Below are 10,669 nucleotides of genomic sequence, written 5' to 3'. Positions count from 1 at the left end.
AAGCATTCAAAATCAAGCATCGCGAGGTTTAACCGATGCTGCTGCTGCTGCTACTGCTGCTACAGATGCTGCCTGACTTTAGCGAGGATTTTGAAAAGAAATTTCGAATTCAATGCGGCCACTCGCACCGGCATTTTGGAATCTTCTCTTTTTCCACCACCAGCCAGTGTCAGCGGATCATACGGAATGGAATTTGCTTAGATTGGCGACCACGAAGACGACGACGACGATGACGAGCGATGACGACGGTAGCTGCTGCTCTTATCAACCGCCGCCGTGGACCCCCTTTAGCTGCTGCTACTACTGCAATAGCGCAAAGCAGAGCAGCGAGTGCAGCGAGAGAGAGCAGTGCAACCACCGCAAGTGAACTGCGGGCTTTTGCGGGCGACAAACAACACAAGCCAAAATCCGAACCTACACAATGGTACCGGCGAACGACGTGACACCGGGCACGTAGCGCAAACCGTACACCGCGCGGTGGTGAAGGAGGTGCCGCTTTTGGGTTCGCTGCTTGGGCTGGCATTGGGCTTTTGCCTCCTCATCATGACAGACACCGACGACAACGACGACGACGAGTCGTGATGCAGTCGATTCCGATTTATTCACATTCTCCTGATGCTGGAGTTTGCAGCATTTGGATTCCAACAGCAGCAACAGCAACAACAGTGGCAGGACCTCGTGCTGTGGCAGACATAACTCCCGACCACCTCCTGAACCACCACCCACCGGTAGAAGCGAAACCGCTGGAATGTAAACAGCCGAAATGGCGCTCGGTGTTTACGGTGACGACGACAACGACGACGACGACGAAGAGCATAAAACCGCTGCCACCGATTTGGCGTCGTTCTCCCTTTTCGGGGGCCATTCTTCGCCCTGGCATGGCCTGGCCTGGCCTGAATGGAGCACAGGGGGGGATGTGGTGCAAAAATTGAGTTTAACATAAAAAGAAACAACTAGCCGGCGGGCGTCAGCGTAATGCAGAGCGCGGAGCTGAAGATCGGGGTGCAATAGAGGAGCAGCAACTTTGAGAAGAGGAAGGAGGATGAAAAGGATTTCCCCCACGCGGACCGTGATCTGAGTCGGTGATACATTTGATAGCGTAATGGTGGTCGACGGGCGGTTTGTGAGCAAAGATTCGAGGATTTTGGAAGCTGAATTATGAATACGATCTCCCCCCGACCCGTGTGGTTCGTTGAAAGTGGTTTGTGGTAGCTTGAATTGCATCTTAAGCGATGAAGGTTAAGCACTAAAATGCAGAGCAGAATAAAAGCATTGGTAAGCACAGTTTGGAGTAGATAAGACTCCTAAGATTCGAAATAAGATATTTAGAACTAAAAATAAATGAAGAGAATAATAACGATGAAGAAATTACAATAGAAGAAGCACTGACAAAGAGTTTTAAATAGTAGAAAAAAGCAAGCAAAAAAGTAGTAATTTTTGTGCAGATGAAATGAATAACTTAAATATCGAAAAAAATACTCAAGATAAAAGTCCCACAGCAATAATAACAGATAGAGTGTAATATTGAAAAACGGATATTTTGACTTCAAATCAAGTGCAAAGGTAAAAGTATTCGTGCTTGCAAAGAACTGTAGAGCCCAAAAACGAATAAAACTTCTTGAAACTCTGCAAAACAAACGTATCTAGACAACTTCTGACACCGAGCTGCTTTAATACCCGGATTTAAAACAGTAAAACCCCTCCAGCAAAAGCATTCCCGCTCGATAACCGCGCTCTAAGCCGCTTTGGCCGCCGGCTACTGCTTCTGCTTCTGCCCCATCGAATCGATCGGTTGTAACCGATTTTTATTAAAGAACTCCTCCGTACGCTCGTCCGTACGACGAAAGGCAACAAAAAAAAAGGCAACCAAAGACAAAAACCTCCCGCTCCGCATCGAAACGCGACCATCGAAAGCAGCGCCGGTTTCTCGTGCATTCCCGGGTGCATGCAGCAAGCAACCAAGCAACCGGGCGGGATTCTGGTAGGGGGTTCAAATGCAGCTCGTTAGTGTTTGCTGTCGTTCGCATCGCACTGGAGCGCGGCCGATATGCGGTAGTGGTGGTGGTGGTGGCCATCGAATTGAGGCGAGTTCACCAGAGCGCCGTTTGATTTGGCCAATCACCGGGAGCATTAAAGCAAAGCAAAAAAAAAAGAACGGAGTTCCTTCAATCGAAATTCGGTTCCACCTTCTCCACCTTTCCTCTCCTGGTTCGTTCCGCCCATTTGTTTGTAATGCCGTTGGCGGGGATCAAACAAAACGCGCGGAATCGACGGAATCACCGCAAAATGTCATCGCGCGCTACCGCTGCTCTTGCCGCTCCTCTTTTGCTCTAAACCCCCATGGTCCTCGGTTAACTTTGAACCAATAAAATGTGCATCTTCCTCTCCTTCATCCCGTTCATCCACACACTTCTCTTTGCGGTCCTGATGGTTGCTTTCCGCCGCAATATTTGCCAGCATATATGCAGTGAGTGCGGTGGCGTTGCATTCCCGGCCGCAGGAAGAGGCGAAAGAGGGAACAGACATCAGCGCAAACAAACGCTGAAACCGAAAATTCCAATAATGTTTCCGCCAACCAACCCAAAAAAACCCACAAACCAAACACACATTCGATGGTACACATCGAACGGCTTTTGGTTGCGATCTGACCGTTTATCTCCCGTTCGATTTCTTGTGTTCCGAGTCTCTGAGAGCCTCCGGAGAGGTGGGGACACATACACCACCGAACGGTTAAGGTCGATGCACGGAGGAGGAATGTCATTTTATTTTCGGGGTGGGGGCATTTTTCGCTCGTTTGGCCCGAGTGGCCAAAAGGTCCCGCCGCCGAGTGACCGCTCCCGGGGTTGCGCTGCTGATGGATTACCAACCAGCACCGGGCACAACACCACGCAGCGCTCGGTGACGGTTGCTGTTATTGTTGTGAACCCGGGAAACCGAAATCCAATTTAACGAATCAATGCAGAATCGTAAATCAGAAGCGGAACGCGCTTGTCGCGTGTCCGCTGTTCCCGGTGGGGCGCGGCGAAGAAAGGGCAGATGGGCGACGATCAAGTTCTGGTGGGATTTGAATAATTATCCGCGACGACGATTTGATGGTCGCGGTCACCGCCAAGTCGTAAACCTCTCGGACGCGGGTGACGCGCTATTAAAAATGGTCTCGCGAAGGAGCGGAATTGAGGGCGAGGGGATTGCATCTTTGCGGTGTGTTCCACAAATTTATAATGCACTTTCCTCGTCAACCACTTGTTGTTGTTACGAAGCGAATGGGGAATCGTGTGTTCGCCCCCAAAATTATCTCGATCTGATTGATGAGAGGATAAGTGATTCGTGGCGGTTTTAAAAATGGGATAAAAGATTCAAAAAGTACACCGTGGGGTATTCGATCTTCCTTAGGAAGTGATGCACTTCTCAAGGAGTACATCCAACGAGGTCACAAAACACAGATTATAAATTTATACCAGATAAACTAGCCGGATCGATCTTGAACAGTTAGTTATACAGAATGCAAATATTAACAGAACAGACAACGCAAAACAACGAGATAGATCCCAAAATATGCTCGATAAGAAAAGTCAAATTATTACTACTCCCAGAAGAAGTGCCTCGACATAGTTATAAATCTAACAAATTGCGACAGTGCATCTGATCTAAATTCTGAAATAGCAGCTCGTGAAGTACAACTTACAAAAATGCAGAACAGAAAATATCGTCGTCCATTTAAATAATCTTGTGAAGAATGATCCAAATACTCTTCTTGGTCGCTTTTCGAGAATAAAAAGTCTTTAGTTAACCTACTATACAGGTTTTTAAAAAAAATTCTTCAAATGGAACTTCTCAAACGAGTCACGAATTAAAATGTAAGAACAGAATCGACATAATATAGAATATGCTGAATCCGTTGCAAAAGTATTGTAAATCCGCAAAAGTTAACGCTATCTTTCCAATAAACAACCACAACTACACTTTACCGAACACGTTGCCTCGGTCTTGGGCAAATAATTGCCAACAAGACAATACAACGGGACGCCACCTGAATGACCTGTTATCCCAATGGCCCACTAGAACAATCAGATAAGCCTCCCAGCCTCCTACTCCACAGCATTAACTCAACCATCCCTCCCCTTGAGTTGAAGCATCCTTCCTTCCTCTTGCCGTTGACATCATCACTTTATGCTGCTCTCCACTCTGGTTTCCGTGATTCCGTTCCGTCGACCACAAAGAGTTGACGCAGCATCAGCAACAGAAGAAGAATTCGAAGTTGGCGATTCCATCTCCTCTCAAGATTCTCGAGAGAATTTCCTTGGTTCGCTCAAGTACTAGCCCCTCCTCTCATCGCCAATGTATCGCCTCGAAACCGTAGCACCAAGCCACTTCTTCGCCACGCGATCTTGATCGCACCAAAAAAGAAACCAACCACCATGAATGAATGTCAAGTCGAAGTCGAATCGGTGCGACCATAAATCGATTATGAATCCACATGGGTACTCTTCTGCTGCCTGCCTGCCCTGCAACGATCGTCATCGTCGTCAACCCACGGACAAGCGAGCTGTTCCGTGCGAGAACCGCCACGGGCCACGCCGCAAATGCCGCAGATGAATTTATGATCCTCCGGCTCGAGATTTTTTGCGCAACCTCGCGTCTCGGGCGTGGGCGCTGCTGCGGCGGTGCTCTCGCTGTCTGTGTGACTGTTCGAAGAGGTGGTTGTGGTACGTGATCAAGTGGCCGGATCAATCGGAAAACATCAACACATCGGTGCCCATCGGTTCAAGTATCGGACGTGATTGGAACGTGGTACAGGGCCCCGATCACTCTCTCTCTCTCTCTCTCTCTCTCTCCCGGAGGGCACAAAACGTAGCATAAACATTCGAGATAAAATATACATGGACCATGGACCGGGCCCGGAACTAGGCCATTAGCGCGTATCATAACACTCCCGCGCCGTCCGCGATGACAGCCAAATCTCAATACTTTTAAAACAAAAACACAAAACATTTCGCAAACAAAACCGTTTCCGTCATCGAAAACCATCCGTCATCTGGCATCTGGCGTCGTCGCCGTCGTCGTTCGTGCGTGATGGAAATCTCGTCCAAGGGAAATCGATTGGCAAACTCCAAAACACACTCTTCTCTCGGCGGGACTCAATCCAACCAGGGCCAGCTAACGGCCCGGGACTAGGACTAGACACACCGAGGTGACGATGCACATCGCCGGGAGGGAAAACAAACCTTTTAGCACATTTTGGCCCCCATCCCCCACGGGTGGCGATAAGTTTTGCTAGAAAACCATCGGCCCTCGCTCCTGTCTCTTCACTCCCTCAAAAAGTCTAGGCCAAGAGGCGGGGGGGGGTGCGCTTTGCCTAGCGACTTGAGTAACGAGACGAAAGTTTCCAATTCTCGGACGCATTAAGATGCTTTCGGTGCTGGACTTATGGGTGTGGGGTCTCAATATTTCCCACCATCCAGCAAACGCAAATGCACCGTGCACACACACACAGTGGACGAGGAGTCCAAGTGCTGGCCTGGAGCCTGGAGCCTAAGATCGTCTTAAGTTCTTATGCTCCAAGTATTGCGTCCATCGTCCTTGGTGTTGGAACTAAAAGTTTGTTTGAGTTGTTATTCCTAGATTCTCTCCTTTAGCGCTCTGGAGCACTCAATCCACACTGGTCAGTCCTCCTAACTCCTCCCTCACACCCCTCCCCCCGAAATAAATGGACCTTCAAGTGGAGCGTAATGCAAAAACAAGCGAGTCCCTCGGGACATTGAGTTCAGAACAAGGCGAGTGCAAGTGCAGTGCCTCGTTGTCCGAATAAGCACACCACAAAGCACAGCAAGGTCCTGGGAAGGTGGCCGGGGGGAGACCAGTCCCCTTACCTCCAGGCTCCAAACAAGCGCTAATGAATAAGGGGAGATGATGGTCCGGGGGTCGCCGAAATTCCATTCGGCCACAACAGCAGCAGCAGCAGCAGCAGCAGCGCGTTTATTGTCCTTCATGGTCGCCCCAAAACCCGGGCCGCAAAGCACCAGGTACGAGGCAGGGGCAGAATGGCAGAAAAACCGGATCCCAAACAGGGAACGGAACGGGACGAACACACACACAGCATGGTCCGTGGTTGGCGGCGAAATGATAATACTTAATAATAAGCAGCACCCAATCAGGCTGTCAATCATCATGTGCCCCGTTCTTTGGCCCGAAAACTGTGCGCAGAATGTGCGGAGAGCGCACCGAGGCGTGTGTTGGGGGTTGCATTCTTTTCCAGGAGTTTTTTTTGTTTAGCGGTTCCACAAAATCGCCTCGGGGCGCCTGGACCTGGGAGTACGCTTTCGCGAAAGGCGTTTCATCCGCCCCGTCCGGCTCGGTTTGACAGGAGATCTCTGAGCTGGTCTGAGAGCTGTCCCCTGAGAGCTGGAGAAGGATTCGCAGTCGCTGGGAGGATGTGAGTCCGAAGGCATTGACCTAGTGTTTAGTTCAGTTGCGAGTTTCGGTCCCTCACTGCAAGACCTTTTCTTCCAGATTATCCCTTGCGGATATCCCAGGAATGGGCTACTCCGGGAGTTTGAACAGTCGGGGCACCTGAGTTGGTTGTTGTTGGATATCGGCTGCAACCGGTAGGATGGGGTGGTCACTATAGTGCAAGGATCCTCCTCTGATGCCGCAATGTAGTAATTATCTGGATCTGGAGACGCTTTTGGTAGTCCGCCATTTCTAGGACGCAAAACTCGCCGAGAGATCCAAAATCCAGAGACACACACCCAGATGGTGGCACCGGATGGAACACCCGGGATAAATACACCCCACCAAACACAAATACACACACACACACACACACCTTGGCAAAAATGGCGAAATAATTCCAGCGAATTAAGGGGTTTTCGCTCGCCTCGGTTCCCGTGTTTTTTTTTCGGTCTCTATTTCTCCGTCTGTCTTTGTGTCTGTGGGCCACGTGTTTGTATGTGAGAAGCGTGGGCCACGGGCGGTCCTTCTGCGAAATGAAGCACAGCACTAACAGCAAACATCAACGCAACGCAACGCGGAACGACGACGACGACAAACAGTGTCCGAAAAAGCGACGCCGACGAACGAAAAAAAATAAAAACGAAAGACCTACACCAGGAAACGAACCCGATAATGAGCCCGGTGTGCGCTCGAAGGCGCGCGCAAAAAGCAGGTCTCCGGTGCTGCTGCTGCTGCTGCAGTTCGCATTCCGAAAAAAGGAACCGGGTTCATCGATATGTTTCGACCGGTATTGCATGCTCCGTGAGCTGGTATCGATCGGATACCGACCAGGTATTTGGTAAGGTAGATGAGCGGGTAAGTTTTGATGCTGGAGAGGGTTTTAATGCTTCGTAGAGTATTGGTTTTAGGGTTGCAAAAGTGTCGGTAGTGTTTAATAATATAACTGTAAGTGGACTTAAGAAAGCCATCACAAATTAACTTTTCTTAACTTTATTGTATAAATGGCTTCGTCAATAATCAAAACTGCCATACAGAGAGAAAAAGACAATCGTTTAACAGTTAACCGAATCACTGATACATCCATTATACTTGATTGTAAAGCCCAGAAGTATTCAAGCAGTAAATACCTTTAACCATTGAATATTGTTATTTTTAAATCATTCCGACAAATCCATTTAGACTCCAAGGTACAATTTGGAAAGCAAAGTGCAATACGCTCGCTGGAACGACAATAAAGTTCTAGTCTTCCTCTGGTGGCGTTCTGGTTGGTCTTATCCGGTACAATTCGTGAAAACCTAAAAAAAAACCCCCGTAAATTTCCTATCACAATAACGCTCAACCGCGACCAGAACACATCAACAACAACAACAACACAACCACAACGAGTCGAGCACCAGCAGAACTAATTGCTAACCAGAGGAAAACAAGATCACACCGCCAGGGAGCCGACGACCATTGTGTCGACGTCGACGAGGATTCCATCGCCGTCGCCTCACTCTAGTCTAGTTGAAAGGGGCCCGAGATAAAGAGAAAGAAGAGCCACAACACAACGACCGGTGACCCATTACCCCGTGTAACACTCGCCATTATCCTCGCCAGCCAGCATTCTTGTTTCTCCGGTCAAAAGACGACGCCCCAAAAACGAGTTTTGTTTCCTTCAGCGCTTCCCCCTTACGGGCCGTTTGGTTGGTTGGTTTTTTGCATTGTTTGGCCGGTTGCAGCGCGGTTGCACCGGCGGCTTTCGCGTCGCAGGATAACGAACCCTGGGCCGTGCATGATGATGGTGGCACACACACACACACCGATACCGACAACGAAACGGTGATCATGCTGCGTTTGGACGGAGCCAAACAGTATCAAAAGCACCGCCAGGCCAGACCGGGCCTGACGTTCTCAAAGGGAGAGATAGAGAGAGAGAGAGGGCTCGTCGGACTCGAAGCGAGCCCGCATATCGATGAATCGAGGTGCTCCCTCTGTGTCGGAAGGATAATTTACGATGAAGAGAACGTGGCCCTGGCGTGGCCTGGCATGAGAGCTGGCCGGGTCTGGTGTGGCCTTGCTGCTTGGCACCCGAAAATGTGGCGTGTCATCGATGTTGATCCACCCGGCCGGGTTTCGGAACAGATTGATTATTTGGGATTTTTGTGGAACTCCTACACTCCTCCCAAGGAGGCGCAGTCCAAGGAGGAGGTGTGGACTTCCCCACACACACACACACACACCTGATTTTGTGGATTGGTTTTGGATCCATCGCGGTGTTCTATTGGCTGTGAAAACATTCTTTCCCTTCGCTCTTCATCTCTCTCTCTCTCTCACTCTAATTCCGACGAGCGGAATGTGAAAGTCTCTGAAGACTGAAACAGGAAACAGGAGGATGTTGCTTCCCAATAACTGATAAGAGGAATGACCATCAGGTGCTAAGATTGCGACATAAAAACCAAATGACTGATCACTGAACGACTGTGCTGTGCGTCGACATCGCGCTAATGAGGTGTAAGATTTGAGTTCGAGGTTGAAGTCAGACCCAAAAAAAAAACAAGAACCAAATCCGTGCGCACCGGGAACGCTCGCTCAACCCGCCGCCAAAGACCGGGATCAATGGGTGCGAACCGTCGGCTGGCACAGCATGAAACGAATTGTAAAATCCGCTTCGCTTCATCGATTGATACTGGGTTGCTGCTGCTGCTGCTGCTGTTGCTGCTGCTGATGCTTTTTCGATCGCTTATGGATCGCGATCTCGATTACCTTCTATCCAACGACCCCGAAGAAACACACCCTCGGGGGTGTAGGGAAGGAGAAGGTGCGTCTTTTACCTTTATGCTTCCACATACCTCCGCATCACTTATGCTCGCTTACATCCCTTCTCGATCTCTCTCTCTCTCTCTCTCACACACACACACACTCTCTGTGCAGGCGGCTAGAGCAATGCTCAAAACCTTCCATCCCATCGGCTGGTTGGCCAGCCGGATCGCTTTCTACTCGCCCAGCCCAACCATCATTATGCCGAGAAGGTATAGAAGAGCTGCTGCTGCTGCTGCTGCTGATGCCACCGTGGAACAGGGCAGCCAAACGAATCGAATGAATGAGGAATAAGCGTGGAGAAGCCGGGGGAAAGATGGTGTGGGAAGGGAAGAGAAGTGGAGAAAACCGAAAGAATGTTCTCCGGTTGATCGGTTTTTTTTCCTTCTTTTCCTCTTCCTTCTGATCACCACCGAGCAGTCGTTGTCTTACGCTGCACCAAACGATACCCCTTCCGCCTTCCCCTTCTTTCTCCTCCTCTTCCTCCACCTTCTTCGATTATGCTCTTTCTTCTCGGCACCCCTACCCGGCACCAGCATCCGTCGGAAAGATGCTGCAGAACGGTAACGAGCGAGAGCGAGCGAGACAGAACGAGACGATCTTTTTGCGATCTGTTTCATCCCCTCATCCTTCGATAACAAAAGCACCCCTAACGCGCGCGCACACACACACACTTGCCGGACGATCGCAACGTGCTGTGTGTCGTGAGTCGACGACGATCGCCTGTGCGACACACACAACGAGATGACATATTCCTACAGAGTCGTAGCAACACGCACACGATCGCATCCGATCGATCGTCGGCTCGCGGAGCGCGGTGGTGATCATCGCCTTTGGGTTGAATTTAGAAAACCAATTTCCAAGACATTTTCTTCCTTGTTTTGTACACTAAACTTGACTACAAAATGAAATACATTCGATGACACTTACCTTACACACACGATCGCCTAAAGCAAACGATCGAATCTGCGACGATCGCGGGCTTCTGTAGTTTGTTTTTGTATTTCGCACCAATACACGCAGCACCCCGAAATGCACGCCACTAGCGCCTACACACACACACACACACGCTGTACGAGTTGCGGAGATTTCGTGATTTCGTTCACCCTTTTGCTTGTACTTAATGCGGCGGCGATCGAAGCGAAATATGCTCGATTCCACTGAAGCACTTAATACCACTTGTCACCGATTGCACGCACGCACGCACGCAGGCACAGACCCAACAAAACAAACAAACCGACGACGCACTCACGCACTAAATCACCGAGACGATTTCGTCACCACCGCCGACGACGACGACGACGTGCGTGGTCGCACTGATCGACGCAGCTCGCAGACACACACGCACACCAATACACCGCTCAACTCGAGACACACGCGACACTTGCTTCTCTGTTTGCTGTTTGGGAAAAATAAG

The 10,669-nt window shown here is 49.8% G+C and overlaps 1 protein-coding gene across 2 annotated transcripts in view; it reads right to left on the bottom strand.

Moving 5' to 3' along the window:
* The window catches only part of LOC125949005 (interference hedgehog), an 82,400-nt gene extending 71,755 nt beyond the window's left edge, over positions 1-10,645 (bottom strand). For both annotated transcript variants that reach the window (XM_049675664.1, XM_049675665.1), the window contains exon 1: positions 10,183-10,645. The gene's annotated coding sequence lies outside the window, so the exon portion shown is untranslated. The remainder of the gene's footprint in view (positions 1-10,182) is intronic.
* Positions 10,646-10,669: the final 24 nt, after the last annotated feature.

The sequence above is a fragment of the Anopheles darlingi genome, chromosome 2 (assembly GCF_943734745.1).
Source record: "Anopheles darlingi chromosome 2, idAnoDarlMG_H_01, whole genome shotgun sequence".
In the NCBI taxonomy this organism is placed as follows: domain Eukaryota; kingdom Metazoa; phylum Arthropoda; class Insecta; order Diptera; family Culicidae; genus Anopheles; species Anopheles darlingi.
This window is presented reverse-complemented; position numbering and strand designations above follow the sequence as displayed.